This window comes from Prinia subflava, chromosome 2, assembly GCF_021018805.1.
Source record: "Prinia subflava isolate CZ2003 ecotype Zambia chromosome 2, Cam_Psub_1.2, whole genome shotgun sequence".
Taxonomy (NCBI): domain Eukaryota; kingdom Metazoa; phylum Chordata; class Aves; order Passeriformes; family Cisticolidae; genus Prinia; species Prinia subflava.
The window spans coordinates 74,722,415-74,745,302 of NC_086248.1; the positions used below are offsets into that span (position 1 = coordinate 74,722,415).

Consider the following 22,888-nt stretch of genomic DNA (forward strand, 5'->3'; position numbering starts at 1 on the left):
TCTGCAAGGAAGGTGTTCTTGTCTCTTGGTACCAAATCTCTGCACCTTCAATAGCACAATGTGGGTTTGTGTTCTTCTCACTATTCTTGTTAGGCTTTTCCTATACTGTGGAAAAATAATGATTTATTTATCATATTTTTGTTTAGTCTTTCCAGTTTAGTTTTCATTTAACGAGTTTTGATTAGATTAATATTTTTTAATGAGCATATCATAATTTTTTAGCCCAAAAACCCAAAATGGCCACAGTGTGGAGTCCCTGTTCATCACTCACACCAATCCAGGCTCTTCAAGGTGGGTGGTGTCTGCTCAATTTGTTTCAAAGTCAGTCTCGTGTATCTCCTCTGTACTCGCCCACTTGTCTGCGTTGGTGTGCCAGGGAGGGGATGTTTCATTTGGCAGGCTGTATTTGAGGGTTTTCCTTGCAGAGGTCTTCACAGCTCCCTCCTATAAAGAGTCTTTTACAAAGGTGCTGCTGCTGTTCCAGGGAAACTGTTTTCCTTGTGGTCCTTCACAGGGATGTTGGAGTGAGCGCCAAGGATTGATTTGCTATCAAATTAATTCTGAGCAGAATTAATTTGATAGCAAATGACAGCAAATCTGTGGCCACAGAGAAACTGAGGCAGGAATGGGAATTACTCTGTGACCGCTGAGAAGACTTGAGAGGAAGGGGAAGACTTGATAGAAGTCTGAGAACTGTTCACCACAGTTTCAGTATTTCAGGAACCCAAATATTGATGGTTCTTTCTTTCTTACTCTGGCTTAAATACAGAGATCTGTAGCTCTAACTGCAGAATGAGGAACTACTCAGGCAAATAATTAAAAATGTGACCAGATAGAAGCAATTCAAAACAGCTGTTGTCCCTTCTGAGGAACTTTGAATGAGTACCACTTGTCCAGGATTACTTGCTATGAATAAGGGACAGGTAATGCAGAATAGCAAAAATATTGATGAAGCTACTTGCTTGATGTGTTATTAGAAAAAAGAGGGTGAAGTGGAGAACCAGACATGAAATTAAAAGTAGGACATAAAATTCTACATTAAATAATTTTTATTTACTAAAATAATTTCTGAAAAATGCTATTGGGAGGAGTGTAAACTTTGAGCTGTTGAAAGGGTCAGACGAGTAGTTTCTGAATTAGTATTACAGCTATCAATCCAGCAAAGTCAAGACAACACCAGATAACTCAAAACTTCGTGGACTAGCACTAAGGGAAACATTCCTCATTATTATGTGTACAGAGTTCCTGTAAAGAAAAAGTATTAATAATCCGTATATCTCAAATCCATGTTATTTGAACCCTTTTTACTTACATTTCTTTATTTTCATGTGAGGCAGGATGCAAATATTAGTTTTAATAGAGCTGGAGATGAGTTGAAGTGAAAACAGGTTCCAAGCAGGTAGATCAGTCTTGGGATGGAACACGCTGTGCTGAATTGCCCACACAGTGCTGCCAACGTATGTGAGTCATGAGCACCAATGCCACTTCCATTTATAGATTCCTTAGGAACAGAGGCAGCTATAAGTGCCGTGGTGTGGCAATTTTTTAAAAGAAGGTTTGGGCTCAAAATGTTGAGCTCCACAGAACTAATTAAACCAACACAAGATGTCCAAAGTAATTCCCCTTTGAGAAATTACTGAAGTTGCCAAATACAGCTCCTGTCCTCTAGGGAAGTGCCAAGGCTTCAGTAATTGCTTTCATCCCCAGAACACTCAAGCCGTCAGGAACGTTCACATAAGACATTAACAGTGAAATATGAAGTTTAAAATATCAATATTTTGAAGTGCAAACTTGTTGAAACAAAATGTTTGATTCTTATTTTCCTAAGGGAAAAATCCAAAATTTCAACAGCAAATTGTATCGGATTCACATTCTGAAAATTCCCAGGCTAAAAGGTTGCTCAGTTGCAGTTATTTCACCTATTAAGGTGGCCATAGATTGAAAGAGTAGGGTACCTTGAACTATATGCATGTAGTGTATATTGAATACAAGCTGTCAATAACCATGTAGTGCAACACACTTTCACAGGCTGAGAACACCATGTGTATGTGCATATATTAATATTTATGCACACACTTCATATATATGCATATGTTTTGGGTAAATTAATTTACATTTCCACACACCAAGAATTTTTGAGAAACCAACAGAATGGGAGTTTCAGATTCCTCTTCCATTACATTACAGAAAGAATGGTCTTCATGGCCTGTGTAATTCAAACTGTGAAATATCCACTGGAGATGAGGCCTTTGTGCCTGAAATAATTATCAGGCACTTCAATGGGATATTTGTTGTTTCTGTTGTTTCCATTTAGATAAATATTTTTCCTTCCACAGTAAAAAAGATTTTAGGGATGTTCATACACGTATACATGTGTGTATATCCATATGTACATTTTTATTGTTATATCTACATCTAGGTTTTTTTCTCAATATCAAAACTTGTCACTTCTCAACAGAGGAAGTTTCTGGCATCGGATGGGAGCTCCTGCCCTGGCGGAGCACACACACAGTGTCACATATTTGAGTCCTTTGGATGTAGTTTCTGGCTGAGAACTTGAAAATGCCACTTGTGTCCTATATGAATGTCTTAACCTTGAGGCAATTTTTGGGGTGTTACAATTTCTCTTTCTCTTGTGAAAACAGTTCTGCTTTATGTAAGTAATTAAAATACTAATTGAATCTGAATCTGTCACAATTTGAGATAAGTCCTATAACCAGTGGGCTTGGAAAAACAGCCTAGTTAGCCCTGTGAATGTGTAATTAGTTACACAAGATGAAGTTACTCCCGTAGAATAATTGAGAGCAGCTCACCTGAGAATAGAGAAGCTGGTAATTAGTGCCCTCACCTAGTCTGTAGGAGTGCCACTCGTTCATGGTAGACTTAGCCCGTGCTGGTATTTGAAGTATGGCATCTTGGATTTCCGGTGAGGCTGACTGGTTAAATTGTGGGAGAATGCTTGTCTAGATTTTCATGAGAATTTTCAGATAATTTGGGGTTTCTCTAGATAAAAAGAGATCCTTTAATTTTTTTGTAGCAGAAGAGTTTCTTCTTGCATAGCTCTATTAAGATTAACAGCACAAGAAATTCAAGAACTTAAAAAATAAGTATCAGTAATGATTCCTGAAATATTAATTTGTTAATATTATAATTTATGATGATGCATAATGAGAGTCACTCCTGCTGCTGATGAGAAAAGTAGACAGTGGGAAACATGATGTTTGCACTGGCCTGTATTTGTGTCTTGACTTCTTGTCGTGTTTATATGCTTTTCTTTCTCCTGAGTTATGGAAAAGCCTTAACACTCTGTTTATGATAGTCTGCATACAGCAGACTTTTGTTTTCCTTTGGGAAAACAAAACTCAAATACCTAGGAAATGTTGCAACCTATCTTGCCTTTCATAGGATGTGACAAACTTCCTCCTCGTGCAGTTCGTGGTGTCTGCCTGCAGTCCTGCTGGCAGCTCTCTGCAGGCAGGTCCCAGACACTTCTGATAGGGGCTCTTCCCTTCCACGGGTTCTCTACCCACCAGGATGGGTCAGTGAAGAGTACTGGCAAAAAATTGTGGAGTAGCTTGTGCTGCCCAAATTCTTAACTGTATTTGTTCCTTGGAATGAAGGGACAGCTCCTCTCCAAAACAGACTGAGCTGAGTACAACATATGCAGTAACAACTTGAGCTCCAAGATATATTAGCTCCTTACGGTACTTTGACAGAACACAACCTGACAGAAAGTGGTTTTGCCCTCTCTAAAGGTGCGCTATTTGCACAAAATCTATCCTGCCTTACAAAAAGAGAGGGTAAGTGCTCCTGCATTTAATTAGTGGCTTGGGAGTTTAGTAGATCATGTGATCCTACATATGGAAAATTATGCTTTAGTAGTCCAATACTTTAACATGCTGAATCTGTCTATAAAGGTGATCTGTTCTATTACTTGCTTTGGTTGTCTGAGTAGTTTGGCTCCATAATTTGTACGAGGCAGTGGATACATTGATGCTGATTTAAGTTTGTTGTAAGGTGTTGCATATTAGATCAGCAAATGGTTGCTGTCCTTAACTGCAAACTCTCTTGGGTTTGTAGGCTCCTCCCTTTATTTTTTTAATTGAAAATTCCATTGTGTTGCCTAGTGCCAGTGAATCATCCCAAAATGTGCTCTGTTTCTCTCCCCTAAGCAAAACTGTGATGCTGTGCCAGGCTTGACTGGAGCAGCCTTCTGACTACAACAGAGAAATTCTGCCACAGCACCGTAACACTTTCTGGCAGTTCTTTCTGGCACTCAGAGGCAAACATTACTGATGAATCCTTGTTCTGCTTAACTGCTCTAGCTGATGTTCAGCAATGGGAAGCACTAAAGGGAAGCCTAGATCCACTACAGTGGGTAGGTAGATTGATGTTCAGTGGTAAACTATTATTTTTATTGTAACTCCAAGCTGTCTGATGCCTGTGTGTCAATGTCATCATTTGAGATATTTTGAAGATTTGGATGCGAGTTGTTTCTACTTTTGCACCTGTGGGCCAGTCAGGAGACCAAACAGATTGTCCAGTGTCACGGTCCTATAATTTTCTTTGACAATTAACTGAAGCAGCACCTTTAATTCTGTTACTGTTCTAGCTCTCTTTGCACTTGCATTCATACTTCAGGCTATCGCTTGACATTCTTGAAGCTTGTACAAATGTCATCTGTTACTTCCTCCTTGTTAGGCTTTAATATTTTATGTTCATATGCTCACCCTATGATACTTGACACTTTTTCTGTCCAAGGGATTCTGGATTCCTCCCATGAGGTTGTTAAGTTCATCTTTTATTGAATGCAGTTGTAGAGTTCCATGAGTTTGCACTGGCTGGGAGAACAGATATAATAACATGACTAATTTTTTTTTTAGTTTTTTAAGTTTTAAAAATTTTTATATTTTTAAAATTTTTAGAAGTTTATCAAAGCCTGTTTGTGACCTTGGTTTTCATTGCTTGAATTGCAGTAGGGTTTATTCATCATCATATTGTCTGCTTCCTTAAAGGTAAGATGATACAAATGTAATGATATTCCTTTATCTGCTGTGGAGCTGGTTTGAAATAATTAATAGGCATGGGTTTTGGCTTCACCCTCTATCAAGTGACCAATATATTTTGCTATGTCTGCTAATAACTGATCTGTTTATTCCACTTGGGAAAGGAAGTGAAAGTCACCCGAATGTACCTTTTGTCTGTGAAACTTCTCAGTTGCTCACGGGGCTAATTTTGTTGCACCCCAATGATGACCAGTATGACAACAACAGAAATATTATATATTCTGGTCTTGTTCCAGTTATGATTATGAACAAGTGGACCGTCTGACAGCACAATTGCTATCATAGGCTTTTTGAAAATCTCTAATGTCTTTCATGAATGGTGCTTGTCACTTTACATTAGCTATATAAAATGAGAGCAGCCACTTGACACTTGGCTTAAAATCAGCTTGGTGCTTTCTGGCCTGGAAATGTACTTGCTTCTAAACAGGTTGTAGAAGGAAATTGCTCTTGATTTTTATTTTCCCTGCTCCCTGGTGTGGAGAAGAATACAGGGTTTTGCTAGATGTTGAGGCAGACTTTGCTGCCATCATCTGAAATGCCTGCTCTGAGTCTTTCATCAGTTCCATTGGTGTCTTTAGTACTTTCCATATTCTGACATGAGATGACTAAAGGTTTATTTGCCCCTTGTTTAGCAAATGCTCTCTATTAAATTTTTCATTTCTGTATTTACTCAGTTTTATAATTGCTGACACTTTGAAGTTTTTAAATTTGTCTGTCAGAAGACATATATGACCAAATCTAGTCCATCATTTAGGCTTGGTCAGTGAAAGACAGTGTAAGCATATTCTGATTGTTAATTTTCATTTGAGCTTGTTATTTGTTGAGAATTTTTCTGTTTGTCTTTTGAACAGGAGTGATAATTTTAAAAACACCCATTAGCTGTTCAGTCTTTTTTTGGAATAATTTGCCCTTTTGATCTATATTTCTCTGGAGTTTTTGTCCCTTGCTTTTGATTTTGGGGTTTTTTTCCGCTCCTATATTCTTATCATCTCCACTTCGGCTTTCTTTTTGTTGCTGCTACTATATTAACAACAGAAATATATTCCTTCTTTTTTCATTTAATTCTCTTTGGAAAAGTCTTTACTTTTCTACTTGTACTGTGAATACATGTGGTTACCACAAGAGGCATAAGCCTTCAAGGTAGTTTTTAACTTTCAGGCTTACAGCTATAAATTGCAAACTCGAATTAATTTCTTGACATTCTTTGATTTTCACTTTAGCCGTAGAGTGATTATTGTTGCAGCCTGTATTTGATTGTTTATGTGTGTAAATATTTGCTGAAGGATTGCCAAGTTTACTTAAAATTAGGTAATTGATATATAAAGTTGTATATGAATTACAGTATGGTTTTCTATTTTCCCCTCAAGAAAATAGGGATAGACTTGTGAATTTTCCTTGTGGACGTTACATAGTTGTTTGTGAGAAAAATATTTTGATAATCAAATTCAAGGCAGCTTGAACCAAAAATATCTGCACCACCTTGGAGGTACCAGCTTTTTTATCATGAGGGAAATAGACTTCAGTGTTGATGATGGTTCAATGCATTTCAGCTGTTTTTTAAAGTTAATTCTTTAAGTATTCTGGTGATAAGCATTTGGAAACAACATCTGTTTCTTCAGTAGTGGGCTGGAAAGGTTTTGTTCATGCTGTGTAACTGAATGTTGGTTCAAACTGTTGTGCCAGGGTGTGTTCATATTGAAGTTCTCAAATGCCATTATAAAATCCAGCTAATTCCTTGCATTTTCTGGCAGTATTTCTAGTTATTTAAGATGCTTAATTTCACATTAAGGCAACTGACTTCTGTTCCTTCCTTATACCTGGTATTCAATTTCTCTGCAAAGAATTTGCAAGTATAGACACACCTGTTCTAACAACAAGGCAAGGTCAAAGAATTTTTATGCTCCAACACCAATTAAAGCCTATGCAAGGCTGCTTAGTTATTTTAGAGAGAGACCTATTTTGAAAATCAATTAACTGCTGTCACCTCAACTCAGCAACCTACCAATGCTCCCTATAGGTCACTGCCTGAGAGAAAAATAGTAAAAAAGTACAGAGTGTTTCTACTGGAAAATGTAGTGGTTTGACTTTTTCACACGTGCCTCTTCATCACTCCTGAGCCTTGCTGCATTACAATTTTTAAAATTTTTATTTTTAAATATGAGAGATGTGCCACCGTTACTAGGAATTCACTGAGAGTGGCAGTGACAATGCACAGGCCTCCAGTTCTACAGCCACTTGCAGTGATATATCAGCATGAGCCAGCTCAGAGCAATTCACTGAATTCTGAAAACAGCTGCCAGAGCTAACAAGCCTCAAGTGCTCGTTCTGACAGTCTGGATACATAGAGAGCCGAGCTGCTGTTAGCTCTGGTGAGGATGCCTTTCTATAGATAATGCTGTATGTGGGTCAGTTTCAAATACTCAAAATCCAATTAAGACTCAGGGCTTTCAATTTGCCCTTCAGCTACTATGAGGGCAAAATAATCTCATTTTTGCAAAGAAAACTGTCATTATAAGTGTTTGTCTTGGCATTGTCTGTGAAAGACATTTTTTTCATCAATCTGTACCTTCCTCATCCTACTTACACGCAAAGATGAATGTCAGTGCAACACTGGGGCTTGCATACCTAGAGAAAATACACTTAGCAAAATAATTTTTAAAAAATCATTTTAAGAAAACCAAAATCAAACAAAAAACTTTGGTAGTAAGTGTTTTAGTGTGGATTTTATTTATCTAGACTGCTCAGGTTGTCAGATGCAAAGTTCATACACACGTAGAGAGGAGCCAATTGAAAAACATGCAAATTCTACGTCTTATTGTTCCTTTTATTATTGCAAGCCCTAAACACATAATCTTTAGCCCACTCAACTTTAGTACCTTCCCATTACGTAGGCACCCACAATGTGACGAATGCAAACGCTTAGGAAATTACTATAGTAATAATACAGTGTACCTTAGCAGCAGTGTCCTTTTTGGTCTCCTGAAAGCCTCTTGATGCAGTCGGTACTCATGTTACAGGAATTTCTCTATCAGAGACAAATTGGAGCATCCAAGCCACATGAAAGCTTTCCACTTATCTGTGGGTGAATATTGTTACAATCCAGTGAGGTTAAGATTGAATTTGCTCACATCAAAAAAAAAAATCAACACTTAAGAATTTTTCTTGCTATTAAGATAGCTCATAAATGGATTCAGAAACCTGGTTTATCTAAAAGTCCAATATAGAAGAGGGAATTTATATTTGTCTTTGTCAAGACAAATTTATTTATTTGTCTTTGTCTATAATAGTTGTCTACTACAGCCAATTGAAATGTTTTACATTCAAAAAAATGAGTATGAGAGTATCAGCATTTGCAGTACTTCCTACACTCCACATCAGGTGGATGGAACAGCAAATGTTACAGTAATTTGGCTGAGTTCTCTGAGACAAAGTGCTCACTGCATTGACTGATCACTGGTTATGAATTCCAGGTGCTGTGTGATACAGGTAGAAATATGCCAGTTTCAGGCAAGGTTAAATCCTAGCTGTTCAGATAATTTTCCATGCTGGATGTTAATGGGAATCCAGTTCAACTGATGGTTAGCTGACAACTAAAATGAGGCAAAAACTCTGATGAAATCAGACTGGGAACAACAGAGAAATTAGGTGGACTGTTGATTCATTAGTTAATTCTTTTTTAATGCAGTTATCATGATTATATTTTTCTCTCCTTTAATAGCATGAACTTAAGATATGAAGCTAATGCAATTATGTCTTCAGGGATAAATGATGTGAAAATCTTGCAAATTGCTCCTAATGCCTCAGACAGTATGACTAGAGGTTTTCTCTTGAGGGGGTTATTGTCTAAAATTGTGCATTTGGTGAAAGTTCTGCAGTGAGAGAATCTTGTTTGAGTTAGTGTATGGGTAATAGAAAAGCCAGAGTTTTTGGAACTTGGAAATTGATTTTTATTACTTGAAATCTGTGACTGTATCTCAGAGGCTCTTTATAAAATTCAGTGGACAGAATAGCATTAATATGATCCTTTCAATAAGGAAGAAATGTTTGGAAAATAAGGAAAAGCAGTAAATTAAATGGTAAGCTTTGTCAGTATAGGGAACTTGCTACTGAGACCTGTGCTATTTATAAATATATAAAAAGGAGAGACAAGGAAAACAATTCATTTGGTGGTACTATGTCACTGAGGATAGAGAGAAGCATTGGTAATGAAGAAGTGGCAGGACCTTCATGTGCAATAAAATGTCAGATGATGTTGAGTAGGGATAAATGTGACCGCTGCATGAGTGAAAAAATGTGATACCACTTTTATGTACACAGTGATTGGCCCTGGATTGACTATTGCCACTCAGGGGAAAAAAAGGTGCTGGTGTTATTACCCCAGTTCTATGAAAAAATCAGCACAGCACATGGTAGCTATGCAAAACACAACACACTACTAGAAATAATCAGAAACAATCAGAGAACAAAATGTCTTCTTGCCATTGTAGGATTGTATGGTGCACCAGTGGCTCAAATAATGTGTACATCTCTGGTCCCCCTACATTTCAGAAAAGAATGGTACAGAAATGAGAACAGCATGGAGACAAGACATTAGGGTAATTAAAGATGTTCCCTATGAGGAACAACTAAATAACCCAAAACCCTTGGCTTGAAAAGGAGACAACTGAGGGACATGAGACAGAAGCCTACAGAATCATGGTACTGGGACGAGGTTAGCAGAGGCTGGCCAACTTCTCTCCTGCTGCAAGGGCATGGGGCTGCTGGGCAAAAGTACTGAGGGCTTCTTTAGAGCACTGAAATATGCTAGTGATTTACTGTTTTGTGTAATTAAGCTGTGGAACTCCTTGCTACCAGAAGCTGATAGTGTATGGGGGTTCAAATTGGGCCATACAAACTAATGGCGTAAGAAATTGTAACTGGCTGTTGGATGTAAACTAATTTTGGCTCAGGGGTTCCCTGACCCATAGAAAAGTACAAGAAGGATATTCAGGAAACATCAGAAAACTTGTGCCATCATTCTCTTGCTTTTTTGACTACTGCTACAGCCTTCTATTGGAGAGAAAATACTCCTCTCTGTGGGTCTTTGGTCTGAGCCACTGTGTTTTGTTCCAAGGCTGATCAATCCCTTGCTTCCATCTTCGTTGCCTCTTGCTCCAGATGTAGCAGGCCCCTCCAAGACCAATCCATTTCTACATCTATACATTTACCAGGGGCATTTAATACCTGTCATCATAGAACAGATTACCAAGGGTTCCTATTTTGACTGCAGAAAAAGCTTAGCAAACCTAAGACATTTCTGAGAAAACATTAGGGGCTAAGAAATGGGTGTCTCAGTTCATCAGAAAACATTGACTCAGCCCTAGTCTGCAGGATTTTGTAAAGCTCAGCAACTTGTATCCTGATGTAGGTCAGAAAGGTAAGCTGGACAATAACACTGCCAGGTGTGCCTGAAGGCTGTCCTGGAGCTGAAGCAGGGCAGCAGTGCCATGTATCCAGCAGTTCTGTTTTCTGCCCTGATGGGTGAACACCTGCATCAGTGCTTCATCACGTGAGTGAATGGTACTACATTTTGGGCAGTTCACATTCATAACAGTGCCCGTCAGTACAGCTGTTGAAAATCCCTGAAGCAGTAAACCTGTTCTGTATTGCTCAGAGTTACCTAATGGGAACTATTTTATCTACTGTTTGTTTTTACTGTGAAAATCTGGGCATAATGTTTGAAGCATAGACTAAGCGGAAGTCTAGTCAAAAGAGACAGACTGCGGGGTTTACAGGTAAAGGAGAAAAAGAGAACATTTTTCTAGTTCACCAATCCTGGCCAGTCAAATTATTGCCACATAGTGCATCTGAAGCTGACAGCCCTGACTGGGAGTACATATTTGGCTGCACAACTATTCAGGTTGTTCTCTCTGGAGACCGATGGCATATTCCTGTGACAGATAACACCTGAAGCAGCTGTCTGAATCCAGTTGATCTTGCTACTAAAAATCTCCTGTTATTGATTAAAGCAACGGATTCATCTTAGTGCCTTATGGACCTCCTGAGCAACTTTGACAGTGTTGTCTTTGGTAGAGTTACTCCTGATTTGCTGGAAGGAGGACCGAATCATCCCCAAAACACTTTTATTTATGAGGAAACGTCACAGAACTATTCCCTGGAGAAAATCTTTGCCTATCTTGCCCATCTACAACCAGACTTGAAACTATAAACACTGTACAGATCTTTTCTGGTGTAATTCTCTTCCATTTTTATGCTGTCTTTCATATTTCTGTCAATGTTAGTTTTGCTCAGGGTATTTCTAAGCCTGATCAGAGAGAGTAAAGTTAGGGTGGAAAATTACTTAAAATAAGGTGTTGGTATTTTTTTCTTTCCCCAGCCTGTGCTTTACTGGTGATGCACTGCATTGAGGCTGAATTCCTTGTATTTTGTGTGCAAATATCAACCCAACAACTGACCCATTTGTTTCTACAAAAGTAACTGTGTTGACTCAGTATCCTGGCCAGATTTCAACCTGGGTAATTACATACTTCTCTCCATAACTTACCTTCTGACTTTCATTTCAATAGATGACTGTGTTCAGCCTGTTGTATTTCGAGCCCTTTTAGATTCCATTTTTGGTGTTCAGTTGTCCTCTGTTACTTGAAAGTACCTTCATTTTGAATTCTGCAGCAATCCATTAAAATATTTCCTCTCTTGACACACAGTGCATATTGAAACCTTCAGGGAGGGAACGTACTTCTATGTGTCACTTTATTATAATCTCAATTACAATTATATAAGAGAAAATACGACCGTATTTTCAAGTTAAAACCAAGGTGAAACAGCAGAGGACAAACACCAAGAACTTTTGTAATAAAAAATATACAAGGCTATATTAATTGAATATTAAATCTTTTGACACTTTTTTAATGCGCAGAGCAAAAGAATTGCAGTAGCAGTTTCCTAAACAAAAAATTTAACTTGTATTCATTTTTATATTTGTTTTTATACTATTCTGCTCTCATCCTTGTACTCTTGGCCTTGAGGAGTAGATTCCACAGAGATTTTTGCTAATTTCCAGTTAGGTAATTTCCTTTTTTTCAGGAAGTCACATCTTTCCTTTAGTTTTTGCAATTAGAAAAATAGGAAATGGTCTCTACTTCCAAAATCCTTGTCATTGTTCATCATTAAGTTTACAATTTGTCTGCTTCCAAAGTGGATACACTTCCTATCATGCAGTGGTCATCTTGGAAAGTCTACTGTGTTCAAGGGCTGGTACCTGTTATTTGGAATTAATTACTCTTATTTCTCATATTTTTAGCGGATTCTGTTGTCTCCGTAGCAAAATATCTGTTTACAATATCATATGTATATATAAAAATACATACCTGTAAAGATGAACAAGTAAAAATGTAAAATCAGTATCTATTTTTACTTTGTCATTAATTACTAACCTAAGGTGCCCAGGACACTGTGTACCTCCACTTTGTCTAAAATGTATTGCTCCACATTTTCATCTGCTGTTGCGCTTTCTACTTCTTCAATTTGTTTCTAATCTTATGCTGATTCACTCTGCACCTCAGACGTTGATGGACTAGACCTGTTTGTCTTGGGGTGTGTACAAGGACTAAACTTTTATTCTAAGTGTTAACAGCTGGCATCAATCTCTTTCGGGGGAAACATAACTTCTCTGCAAAGATCTTTGGGTTATTTGTCTCTATCTAAAAACCACCTGATAGTTATTTCTTTCTCTGCCAGGAAACCATAGAATGGTTTGAGTTGGAAGGGACCTTTAAAGGTCATCTAGTTCCAGACCCCAGTAATGAACAGGGACATCTTCAACTAGATCATGTTGCTCAGAGTCACACTGAACTTGACCTTGAAAGCTTCCAGAGATGGGGCATCCACACCCACCCTGGGCAAACCTGTTCCAGTGTTTTACCACCCTCATTTTAAAAAATTCCTTTTTTATGTCTAGTCTGAATCTACCCTCTTTTGGTTTAAAGCAATTACCCCTTGTCCTATTGGAACAGGCCCAGATAGAATGTTTGTCCCTATATTTCTTATGAGCCTCCATTAGCTTTTGAAAGGGCACAATGAGGTCTTCCCAGAGCCTTCTCTTTCCAGGCTGAACACCCCCAGATCTCTAAGTCTGTCTTCATAACAAAAATGCTCCATCTATCGTTTTTCTGGCCTTCTTCTGGACCCGCTCCAATGGGTCCATGTTGTTCCTGTGCTGATGGCTCCACAGCTGGTTGCACTACTGTAGGTGGAGTCTCACAAAAGCCAAGCAGAGGGGCAGAATCAGTTCCCTCCAGCTGCTGGTCAAGCTTCTTTTGATGCAGCCTAGGATAAGGCTTTCTGAGTACCAAGCACACAATGCCAGCTCAAGTTCAGCTTCTCATTCACCCACAAGTTCTTCTCAGCAGGACTGCTCTCAGACCAACCCTTCCTTCCCCAGGCTGTATTGATTTCTGGGAGTTGCACTGACCCAGGTGTAGGACTCTGCACTTGGCTTTGCTGAACCTCAGGAGGTTCCCATGGGCCCTTGAGCTTTTCTGGGTCTCTCTGGATAGCATCTTATTCCCCAGACATCCCACTCAGTTTCATGCCATCTGCAAACTTGCTGGGGGTGCACTTGGTGCAATTATGTGATTGATGGAGATAAGTCTCAGTATGGACCCCTGAGAGGACACCATTTGTCACCTGGATATATAGTTATTGTCTGCTACCTTCTGTGTGTGGTCATCCAACAAATTCCTCACCCACTTAACAGTGTGCCCATCGAATTCGTATCTCTCCAGTTCAGAGAGGAGGATGGGGGACCATGTCAAAGAGCTTACAGCAGCTGGAATAGACAACATCCATAGCTTTTCCCTTGTCCACTGATCTAGTCACTCCATCACAGATTGGTCAGTCAGGACCTTCCCTTGCTGAAGCTGTGCTGGCTGTCTTGTGTCATCTCCTTGTCTTGCATGAGCCTTTGCAAAGTTTCTAGGAGGTTTTGTTCCATGATCTTCCCAGGCACAGAGGTGGGGTCAGAAGTTCCTGGGGTCTTCCTTTCTACCTTTTTTTTTTTTTAATAGGTGCAGTGATGCCCTTTGAAGTCTGGGTAAGATGGATCAATATTCATTTGTGACTATTTTATGTCTCCTTGAAATACTGTGCAGTGGTAGTAATGGGGCCATTATTGCTATGGAAATATGTTACTGAGAAGGGAATGTTGGCATCTGAGGCCTTGTAGCCTGCAGAGGCAGATTTCATGATTTAGAGCTACAACCACTGAAAGTGCATGGGGAGCAACCAGTGCTGGATGGGGAGAGAATAGATGAGGTTCCTTTGTGCTATGCAGAATTTGTGATCACCTGCATACTTCTCTACTTATGAGCTGCTTTCAGTCACTGTTAATATGATGGCTAAGCTTTAGCATTTCATGCCAGTATTCTCCAGGCTGTTCTTTGGAAGAACCAAGTGTATCAGTGCTGACCCTCAGCCACAGCTTTTTGCTGAGTGTTGTACTGGGACCACTCAGTCTGTCACCAAGCTTGGTGAGCACTTTATGGTTCCCCTTAGGAGCTGTTGACTGCATAGAACAAAAGAGTAAGGCAATCACTCATGTTCCTTTTGGCAGGTTAATTTACGTGAAATGAACATTGGATGGTACCTGCTGGGCACATTTTATATGACTTGATGGTAGTTCAAATTCACTGCCTTGAGGCACTCATCATGACCTAGCATAAGCAAGGGTGTATGACTCAAGGAATGTGTTGGCTGCCATCTGTCCTGGCTGGTGCATGCTTTCAGATGTGTCCCCTAAGGCTAAGCAAAAGAATAAAGCGTCTGGAAGGTTTTGCCCAGTTTTAAATACCCTCCTATTATCTAGACATGACTTAATCTTTTGACCATTAATTTATTATGCAAAAACAGTAAAACAGCTGTGGTTAAAATTCACTGGAATTCATGTGTTGTCTATAAACTTGTTTGAAATTGTAGTGCCTTAGTTTGAAGTTGTTATTCTTAGTAATTTTCTGTGAAGAAGGAATTGGCCAATCCGATCCGTTTATGGTTGCATGGATGTTAGGATATCTGCACCGTTTTACCACCACACTCTTGAAGCAAACCATCTGTCAGCATGATTTACATGAGAAAGCTTCTTCCCCTTTGAGTGTAGTGAGAACATTGCTGCTGCGGCTCAGTGTCTGACAACAGCTCACAGAAACTCGCTGCCATGTGTGGCTGTGCATGCTTGTCATTTGTCAGAGCATTCTTCCTAGCTCCCAGCAGTTTCCACTGCCTCTCTTCTCTTTCATTTACCTGTGATACCGTGTACTCAGCCTGTAGAGAACTTGCAGGCAAAAATAGTAGTGTATGTGCTGGATTGAGTGGAAACTGAGCTCCTCAGCCTTTCTGGGAAGACATATATTTAGAATTGCAGTCATTTGTCAGCTTCAGCACTTAAGCAGCACTGACAGTTACAGTCTGAGGTACGAAATGATTTGATTTCTCAAAATGGGAGCAAGAGTTACACTTAGTTTTCCCACTTGCAGGTGATTTCCCTCAGTTTGTGAGGAGAAAGGGAGCCTATCTGAGGATTTGTAAAAAGAGACTTCACCAGCCTTAGGGTACTGTAGACCTGGTTCTTTCTGTCCCTTGGTCCTTCCATATGTGCTCTTCTACGAATTATTTTTCTGTTCAGGGAATAATCCATGTAGCAGTAGGTGTGATTAAAGGGGCTAGGCAGACCAATCTTAAGGCGATGTTGTCTGGCCCTGAAAATTATTTAGGTGCTTGATTGAAATTCTGAACTGTCTCCAGAGTTTTTATTAAAATAGCTGCTCTTGTTGAATGATATCTAGACATCAGTGAGGACTGCTGCTGTTTCAGTGCTCTTCCTCAGACAGCTTTTTCTCACCACTGAGTGTCTTTATTTTCTTCTTCTCTACATATGTGTTTCATATGCTTCCACATATTGTGTTGCAGACTCTAAGGGCAAAAAAGCTGTTTTACAAGGGGAAAATTCAACTGTTACATGTTTTGTGCTTTAACAAGTGTTGTAAAATATGTTTCTAGGTTTTACAAAAAGTCTTCAACTTACAAACCACTTACATAAATATGGATGACTTTCCCAACTTTTTTTTTTTTTTTTTTTAATTCTGATTTAAGTTTTGCTTTCTTGAATAGTGAAGATAGCAGAATGACAGAATTAACTACAGGAAGAGCCATGAACAAATACTGCAGTCCATGAATATTGCATTGACTCTGAGATGCAAGTTTAAAGAGTCCCTAAAGATGTCATTTTGTAAACTGTGCTAGTGTAAACCAGGTTTAGGAAATGACTACTGTTGCTTGATGGCTTTCCAGCAACATTAAGTGCTCTTTCACCCAGAAAAACAAATGCGTAGCAACTGGAAATTTAAAGTGGCTTTTATTTATATGATTTGTACCATTGTCAAAGCAGAATTTTCTAACATTTAATGATCCAAGCAGTTATAATTGGATGTAAAATATCCCAACCTTGTGTTATTGACATAAGTGGCAAAATATTTTAAAATGTCTTACTCTTGAAAAGTCTATTCTGATATGCCTAAGTGCTCCCCCATTAATTTAACCATATTTACCCATTCTGATACACTTTCCTCCTTAATATCTCCCTATTACCATACCAATGAGCTTTGCCTTGTTTTTGTACATTTTAATCCTCTGTCAGCTATTTCTTAGTTGTCTGCATATAAAGAGAAAAGTAAAATAGAATTGCTGTCATCTCATTTAATTCTTTGTGTTAACCTTTGCTTTTGGAATGGTGAGCAAGGGCTTCACTGGCCCAGAGAGGAGGTGTGTTCAGGGCCTGGCCACCCTCTGCATTTCCCTGGGGCTTCTTGGCAGCTGCAGGACTGTGGCAGTTTTGGTGGGTAATAGTAGCCAGAGGATGGTCAGAAGGGAGCACGTTTATAGCTTTGCCCTGAGAGTTTAACGCACAGCAGCAGCAGCTCATGCTTTTGTCAGAGGTATTATTCAAGGACTTGGGAGAGGAGGATGTGTGCTCTTCTCCTCAGATGCTGCCTAGAGGCTGCTTAGCTCTTTTCTGTAGTTAAAAGTTGGAGTTACTCTCCAAGAGATGGTGCCCCAGGTCTCCTTAGATTGCATGATCTTACTATGTCACCAATGCATCATAAAGGCATTGCAGAAAAAATCCTGAACTAAATAATTCTGTTACTGGAGCCTGGATTTTTAGGTTTTTTTAGGTCAAACAAGCATAGAATAATAATTGCAATTTTAAGAAAAGAATTGCACTTTAGATGTGCTGTGTTCAACCTGGGTAGTAGACTCTGCTAGCTATGCCTGTGCCACTGTCCCTGTGTGTTCATCAGCCACCTTACTTATGAGGAAACAATGATCAGGAGATAGTTGGTTCTTTATATGGTATCTCTGGTATCATCCTAACTGCAGAAACTTCCCTTAGTAAAAACACCCCATACCCACCGAAACAATTGAAAAATTTATATAAGTTGATATCTGGTAGATGTGTGTGTGTCTAGGTCCCAAGCATTTCTTTTGAAGAAAACAGCAACAGCTGAACCATTTTGTCTTGTTAACAGCTGAAATTCCTTCTGCAGCTTGTGTGGTAGCTGTGACTTTGCACACCAAGAGAAGCAATCTGCTGCTCCTGCTAATACTTTCAGCCTCTCCTGAGTAATTCTGGGGTTACATAGCCTGAGTTCATCAATGTTAACATGAAATCAAATCTTTTTCAGAGAGTATTAAAAATGTTGTTTATTATAAAAGTCCCGTAATTCCCTTCTTAGTCTGTTTTGAATGTGCTAGCAGATGGAAAGCTCTCCATGCAGGCTGTGCTGGGAGAACACCATCTGCTTAGCTGGGCCACCATCTCTGTGCCTTTCTTGCCAATATGGTTCTGAAGTGTGGTCTGAAAACACTTAGCTTTTTGTCTCCCTTTTGTGGATCCTGTCCAACTGTTATGTTTGGGTCTTTTCCTTCTGCATCTCTGTGATTCTGCTTCTCCTCCTGCACTCACAGGTCACAGCTCTCTGTGCTCTTGGTGTCATACTCCCTAAGCATACTCCCCAAGTCTTGACTCCCCAGTAGTTTTCAGGATATCCTCTCCCAGCACACATAATACCTCCTGGTAAAGCAAAGCAGTTTTGAGACTTTTCAAAGTAGCATAGCCTGTATAAAGTTAAAAAATCATTATGTTCCTAGTCTGGCTATTTGATTTTCTAACCTGGAAGTGTGATGGAGGCAAAGAGGGTTAACAGCAAAATCTGAAGTATAAATGCAAACAATTTGCTATTTTATTTCTAAAATGTAAAACTATAAATTGAACTAGCTTTATATTACCCTGCTGGTGGCACAAGAAAACATCATAATAGATACCTGCTTAGAAGAATTCTGTGTCCTAGAGGTATCATGCTGTGTCCTAAGAAAATCTTTATGGATATACTGCTTTTCTCACCACATCTACCAAATAGGATGTGAACATTAGCTTTATTTTCCAAGACATTCATTAAACAGCATAAATATTAAAATGTGTCAACAAATTGAGTCACTCAGTTAACACTCATGGCATTACATGTTTTCATTTCTCTGCTCTAGAGCAAATCAGGCCAGCAGTAAAATTGCAGCAAACTGCTGAGATTCAGTTTCTGCCAAATGACCTTGCAGGGATGTGTATTCATTAATCTTCCAGGATTATGACCCATATCTCTGTTCCTCCTGTGTTGATTGGGCTCACCTAATTACATCAGCTGTCACCCAACTCCTGGTGACACAGCAGGCTGAACTGACCTGAGCCCTGTTCTTCAAAAAGGTAAGTAAAATGAGCAGAAAAGAGCAGCAACTTGAAAAAGACAAGCTGGCAGAGATCCTTCAGCTTCTGTCTCTTTTCAGGAGTGTAGTTTCAGAATGTTTGAGCAAGAGACACAGCTCAAGGAATAACTCTGTGGGTTTTTCTGGGGCTGTTTTGATTTTTACAAAGGCAACAGGAAAACAATATCAGTCTTCCCCTATTTAAATGGCCTTTTATCTATATGGTCTTCCACTATCTCCAGCTTCCTTCCTAGGCTGCCTGCCTAGCTTCCCCCAGTACCACTAGATGCAGTGTAAACAACTTTGGCAGCATTCTCTGGTGTAGCAGGGTGGCCTAAAGATTGCACCCTAAAGGCCTTTAAACATCATGTATTCTTTTTGCATTTCCCCGGGTGTGAGGAGGGTTGCACAGGGTCTCAGGAAAGCCTGTACTTACCTTCTCAGATGTAGTAGTTCAACAAACATGTGCCAGTGGTTAGATTGGAGAATTCTCATTTTATTCAAGAGGAAAGGCAGCCAACACCTTCAGAAGTAGTCAAGGGAATAGTAATTTTGACCTGAATTCAAAGTGTACTGTTTTCTTCTCTTCAGTGTAGATAGGCTCCCAGAAAAGTTCCTTCTTTTTGTGAAAAGTAGGGAAAACTCTTCAATTCTTCTACTCCTATTCAGCCAGTCCTGGTCCTTTTCCTGCTCACCTATGCTGGGGCAGAGAAGCAACACCCACTGCCAGCCTCTCTCTACCTTGACTGGACCCAGCCTGTAAGAAGCACATGCCAGAGAATAAAGGGGCATTTGGAAAGCTCTGCATTGTTCTGTGTCAGACTGTAGGCAGGAAAAGCCAACAAGGTGGCATTTGCAGGGTGTGAATTTCTATTTGTTGTTCTTACAGGTTTGTTTCCATGCTCAGAAACAAATTTATAAATGAAGCTTTAAAATTACTATAGGAATAAAACTTGTAGCCACAAATGCACGTTTATATTCAAGCAAAATTTTGTCTGAAAAAAAATGATGGCTTCTGTAATTTTATTGTCTTGCCTTGTTCTTGGTTTTTAATTCCGTAATTTTCTGGTAGAAACTTTAATTATTTGTATTGCTAGAGTTAACTTTTTGAATTACTTTTTAGGGGAAAGATGCATAACTGAATAGCAAATATTCCAGCAGGAAAACATATGTTTTAATGATATACAGGGACTCCAAGTAACCAAAGATGTGGTGGTTCAAGATGGGTTTTTTAATGCTATCTTTATTTCTTTTGAAGAAAACTACTTTCTCCTGAAAATTGTCTAAATTTCTGCCCCTCCCCCCCCAACTTTCCAAATCTTACTCAGCTGAAGAATGGGAGCTCGACTATCTTTCTATCTTTGCAACCCCCCTTTTCTTCATTAATTTTGTTGTGTTTAGTTCTGAAAATTAATGCTCTTGTTCTCATCTGTCTATATTTAGAGTACAAATTCTTGAAAATTAGTTTTCTAGCTAAAGTCAGGAAGAACTATTTAAAATGTATGCAATCTGTACAGTGGATTTATAAGTTGATATTGGGTACATACAGCAGGGTTTAGAGGGAAGATAGTTAAATGCATGTATGTATATATAGATTACTAGCTATGCAAGATCCATTTTGCTCTGCTTAAAGTTGAAAACTAAGTCTTGGTAACATGGATTTAATCTTTTTCAGTCTGAAAAAAGCCATCAAAAAAAAAACCCAAACAAACTAAAAATGTTAGTATGTTCATAAATAGTGCCTGTCTAGTAGAATGTTTATTGTACAAGGACCTGTCTTCCTTTACAGTTTCAGCAATAAACTTAGTTGGCAGAGGGGAGAGGTCTGTAATGCAGGCACCAGTTCCTCTTTCATGTTTAGCCACAAGACTGTGCATTTACCTCCAAGCTCCACAAACTGTGCTGGGGCTCTGCCAGTCCATGGCAATCCCAGGGAGCCCTGGCAGGGTCACTGCTCCCGTCAGTGCCCCTTGCAGCGCATGCTGCGCTCTCGTCCGCGCCTCACCGCAGACCCACACGGGGAGCTCCTCTTCCCACTTCCCAAGCAGAGAATCTTCATTCTGGCTGCAATGCCACAGTGTGGTTCGTGACCTCCAGACTGAAATTTTGGTTTTTATAATTAGACTCAGAGTCAGAGAAGAAAAAAATGTGGCGTAATCTCTTCCTACCACAATGTGCAGCAGGGAAGTCACCTGAAACTGTCATGACAAATGATTTCTGAATGCCTTTTCAGTATGTATTAAATAGTAATTCAGTATGTATTTAACTTAATTCCTTCATTGATTGTTTTACTTTTGACTAAGAGGCCAGAGTCCTTGAAGCAAATATTGGTTTAAGCTATTATTTTCATTGTGTTAGAAACAATAAGGAATGGACAGGCCTAAAATTGTCAAATTGTCACTTGTTCTCAAATTTCCTCTTGCTTTGGATAGCAGCTGATTTGATTATGTATCAAAATAAAATTTAAAGGTATTGCATGCTGCCTGCTAGCTCATACTTTTTCCATTTTGAACAGCTAAAAAGATCTTATTATAGCTCCCGGCTGGACGTTACCTTTTAGAGTAATACGTACAACAGCATTTTACATCTTGGTTACCTGTTACACAGTCTACTCTTACTTTGTAGTCTCCAACCCCTGAGCTTCTTCATGCAGATTGAAAATATTTCTAGTAACAGTGTAAGGTCAGCTGGTTAGTACCAGGGCTTTGCTGGGTTTGCTGAACAAACTGAATCCCATAGTGAGAAGAAACTACACAAAACAAGCAACGTCAGATCTGATTCCCTGTTACACACTGTAGCTAGTCCTATAATGAAAAAGCTTGTAGAGTCCTGAGGAGCCTGTAAAATGTTCCTGGAGCTGTGCCAGATATGTAATAGGTGCTGTCTGGACTTTGACCATCTGCGGTTTATATTTTTTACAAGTTATTGGGTCATATATAGTGCCTGACCCAGGCATGTTCTGCAATAACTGTTTCTAACAGTAGAAATTGTAATGTTTTAAAGTTGTGAGGGTATTATTTTCTTTAGGTTGCATTGAGGAGAAAATGGGATAGTGACAAAACTGAAGCAGTTTCTCCAGTTTCAGGTTCTGCCTCCTGATTTGCAGAGAGAATCATTGCTGTCACCCTCATGAGGTCATATGTGTTTCCCAGCTGCTGGCGTTTGGGCAACATATTTTCACTTCTGACCATTGTTTCTGTGGGGATCATCACAAACTCCTTCGTCCTCCTCCTCATCCAGAGGCTCTGCAATGCTGCCACTGCCAATTGAATTCACTGCTCCATTTTTTAATCTTACAAAATATGCAAACTGCTGTACTTTTCATTAACTGACTGGTACTAAAGAAACATGTCTGAGTTGGGGTACAAATGACAAATTGGAAGTTAGCATATTGTATACCACATGTTGATGGACGTTAATGGGCTCCCTGTTCTCCTAGCCTTGTCACCTCTGATTCATTCATTAAATGAGAAGGCTCCAAAAAATAAAGTAGATCCAGAGTACCAGCAATTTGTTTTCTGGCACCAGAGAGGATTACTCTCTATCCATCTTTGGAAGAAAATCAACTCAAATCAAATTTTGTGTTTGTCTATAGAGGATGAAATTACAGCAGGTGGTGGTATTTTCAGGACAAGGAGGGGCAGAATAGAGGTTGTGTCTGGGAACAGAGCTTGTGTGGGACCCAGTGCTCTCTGGGATCCATGGCCATTGTGGTACCTGCCCTTGTTCTGGGTATTTGCTGCTTCCTGCCCTTACAGCCCTTCAGTGAGGGGAGCAGGCCGTGTGGTTTACTCTTCAAAGTTGAGGTGATACAGATAGGTTATGCTAATGGCTGGAGTGATCCAAGACCTTTTTCTTTGGCTCGTGTGCTCTGGGTCTGTCTCTCCTTCAACACAGTTTGCTGGAGCTCCTTGTGACCAAAGACAGGACCTGGAAGAAAAGCTGGGAGTGGGGGGCATGTCTGTCAGCAGCCTGGGGAGCTGTGAGCAAGGCTTGAAAAGAGAGAAGCCCCTTGCCTG

The 22,888-nt window shown here is 39.5% G+C and overlaps 1 protein-coding gene across 1 annotated transcript in view; it reads left to right on the plus strand.

Annotated features, from left to right (window-relative positions):
- RPS6KA2 (ribosomal protein S6 kinase A2) overlaps window positions 1-22,888 on the plus strand; it is a 273,745-nt gene that overhangs the window by 71,928 nt on the left and 178,929 nt on the right. The gene's annotated exons all lie outside the window — the stretch shown is intronic.